This window comes from Dipodomys ordii, unplaced genomic scaffold, assembly GCF_000151885.1.
Source record: "Dipodomys ordii isolate 6190 unplaced genomic scaffold, Dord_2.0 Scaffold206, whole genome shotgun sequence".
Taxonomy (NCBI): Eukaryota; Metazoa; Chordata; class Mammalia; order Rodentia; family Heteromyidae; genus Dipodomys; species Dipodomys ordii.
In genome coordinates this window covers 2,274,174-2,277,921 of record NW_012267422.1, presented here as the reverse complement: position 1 = coordinate 2,277,921, position 3,748 = coordinate 2,274,174, and positions in this window count along the sequence as shown.

Here is a 3,748-nt window from a genome sequence, read left to right as displayed (position 1 = left end):
ATCTAAGTAGAATAGCTTATATCAATCTAATAAGTAAGTAAGTAGGTACATGAATAAATAAATAAATAGATTAAGCTAGAACTTTGCGTGATTTCTTATAATAATGATCCAAAAAGTGCATCCTACAGGCTTGCACAAAGAAATCCTTTTACTCTAGATCTGTCTTGGAATTCGTTTTCTCATTGTTAGACTTGCATTTGGGGTTTTTGAAAGGGAGCTCACAAGTGTAAATGTCATTTTTTGTATCTCTTTGTATCAAGAATCCGTATCCTTGACGATCATTATCAATATGAGTTAACGCTGTTGATGCTGAACTTGGTCTTCTGTCTCAGCTAGTGTCTGTCAGATTTCCCCATCTTTCCATGCTAGACTCTTTGGAAAGAAGCCACTATTTGCCACCCATAGTTAGTGAAATTAGGTACTGTATATTTTTGTAATTCTCTGTATATCTTCTTAACTATTCTGTAACTCAGAAACTGCTTTAAAATAACATATTTAGTAAAGAAAAATCCATCAGCCTGATACTTCATCTAACCAGTTCTATATACTTTGTAAAAGGAGAAGATTAATTTAGCAGATTTGCTTCTGCTGAAGAAATATGATTTATTCTGCCTGTTAACACCTCTCCACATCCCCCAACCACAAAAACTTGTTACTTAAAATTGAACCAATGAAAACCTTTGATCACACTTGTATTTCCTCTATGTTACATTAGCCCCAGGAAAACAAATTCTAAGAGAAAGAATGGCAAATGAAGACTTGCATCACAAAAATGCTAATAGTTGCCAGAAGATTAGAGCAAAATTGAAAGTGTTAATCTTATCTAGGGTTGTGGCTCCCAAGTAGGGCATTAACTGGTTTGATGTTTATTCCCTGTGCCATATTAGCATGATTCATTCTTTAGTTCACTCTGTATGTGTTGTAGATTTCAACTATGGAGATATGCCAGTGTTCAATACTCTTACCCAGTAGCTATGCTTTGAATGTGTCAACTAGTTTTAACTTCAGCACATGTGGAAAACTCTGAGTTCTAAGAAGTGTTTAAAAATGCAATGAATCTTTGCGCTTTCAGCCAGAATTTATACATTTTAAAAAGCATATGTAAAGTGGTCCTCTCTCGGCAGTTTTTACCGGGTAAAGCCATCTCTTTTTCTAGTTAGATTTTCACAAAGATTAACCTCCCTTTTCTTTTCTGGATGACAAGATATACTGATTGAGTCATGATCTTTTCTACTAATAATGAAATGTCCCATGATATAAAAAAGTAACTAAAATAACCACCACATCTACTAATGGCTAAAATAATTTATTCAAGAAATGTTAGAAAGTAACCAATCTTCATCTTAGTAAAATTTTCAGAATAGAAATTATGTTTATTTGGATAACAGACCACATCATTTTCAATCCAGTATTTAATTTTAATTTATCTTATGACAATTTATTTTGGGTATGATTTAGATTTTTTTTAAAAAAAGCTATAGCTAGCAGACATTCTGTGACTTGAAGCACAGCTCCATTTTTTTTTTTGATTTGCCATTATTCAAACAAGATTTTAGTTTTTCCCTGCGCTAATCTAGAAGATGATTCTCATATTTATGCTTCCTGTAGCTGGGCTGACAGGAGCATGAATGGCTTCTTGGTAGTTGAGATAAACTCTTGTGAATGTTTTTGTCTGGGATAACCTTAAACCATAATCCTTCTGAGCTCAGCAAGAATTATAGGTGAACCACTGCCTGATGATGAACTTTGCTATGTCCTTTCTTAAGACTTGTGATTTTTAATTCTAGAAATACTATATAATTTGACATGTTTATAATTTGATCCAGTGTTTACATGAAGCATACCTGAATATAATGTGATTTTTTAAAACACTGATATGTTTCAAAGGATACTATATAGAAATGCTTTAATGTGTCTCTACCAGTGAACATTTCTTAACCACACAGTATCTTTCTAAACTGTTATTCTGTGGACTGCTGAGATGCAGGAAAGTAGTAATAAATCTAAACATTTTACTTTGTCTGATGTAATAAATTGAAGATATAAATAATTCTTCCACTTTCTCATTTTTCTTAAGTACTGTTTTCCCTTTCCAACTTCTTTATGATTGTATATGCAGATATAATTGTATATATATATATATAACATCATATAGATAAATATTGTAGCTATTTATTCAGTTTAATTATTTTCCATTTATGGTAAAAGACGTTGAAATCTCTCCCCCAATCAAATTGATTTAAAATTATCTGGAAAAATGACTTTATCCTAAAAATGGTCTGCAACTGATTGTACGATGGGCAATTCTATTTTTATCCCCATGACCTATTGATATAAAAAAATCAATGAATCTTTAATAAACCTAGAGGGTGAGGAATCCACAACCCTATTTTATATTGATGAATGATTTTGTTCTGAAAGTGAATGAGGTGAATAATTATCACAAGCTGTAGGCATATATTATTCATTTTTATTAGAAGTAAAATGCTTGAGCCAGTAGGATTTCACATCATCTATGCTAACACATACATGAGAAATGATCTCTTTGAATTAAAATCTCAACATGAAAAAAAAATATGGCTAGCCCTACAACCACTTCAGACAGAATACAATAAAAACCTACCAAAAGAAACCTATAGCATCCACAAATGTCTCCTTTATTAAATTAAAATTCAATGAAGAAACACTAAAATGTTTGAATTGGCAGGGCCAGGAATCCCATCACCCTCTAAACTGCACTGCAAAAGACAAGAGGGTATTGAAATGTCAGTAAAAATTCTATTTTGCAGTACTCATGCTAAACCAGAAAAGTCATTTGTCTTTGGCATTGGGTTATGTAAGAGTGAAGACGCAAGGTAGGCAAAGTAATTGACTCTACAAAAAGAATGTAATTTGATTGAGCACATTGGCTACCACAAGCAGCTGCTGGAGGGCCCTCTGTACAAAGACTGTACAGTCAGAGTGAGAAGCATAAAAGAAGCGCATGCCTCATAGGAAACAATTCTCATTGGCTGGTCAAACAGAGAAGAGACAAGGAAAATTTAGGAAAACTTAATCTCAGAGATATTTCACATTTATTTTGTTGTAGATAATTTCAGAACTGTTGTTAAGAAGCTTATATTCACTCTTTGCTCTGGACAATGTCGGGATTTCTCTGGACAATTTAATCTGATATAGTCACATAGAATAAGCAATTTCAGTCATAAATATTCTTCCTGCCAGGGAAAGGAAAAGATGTATGCATTTCGTTAGATTAGTAATGGGGGAGAAAAACATTAAACTTATTTTAAATAGTATGCACTGGAGTGTGTCATTACCCATTGATTATGCTTAGTGATTTAATAGTTCTATAGTGTACTGTTGGCATGAATTACATATTATATACACACATACATTAAACATATATTTATAACATATACCGGTATTCTTTCAAAATATACTTTTTGAGTTATTTGATTGGCTTTTTTTCCAGTCAAGTGATTATCTGTATTCTGTGCAGATACTTGTGTTATTCTTATTTGTTTTTGCCCCATGACTGACAAAAAAAATTAAATCCAAATTCTGTTTATCCAGAGTGTGATCTACATTGGCTGAGACAAAATTATGGGCATTTTAGCCAAATGATACTGTATAGGCAACTCATCAATAATGGTCAATATAAAATGCCTATTTTGAATACATTGGAAATGAATGAGAAAAAAATGAGTATTGTATAAACTTGTTTAGCCACTCTGTAAAGCAGTCTGAA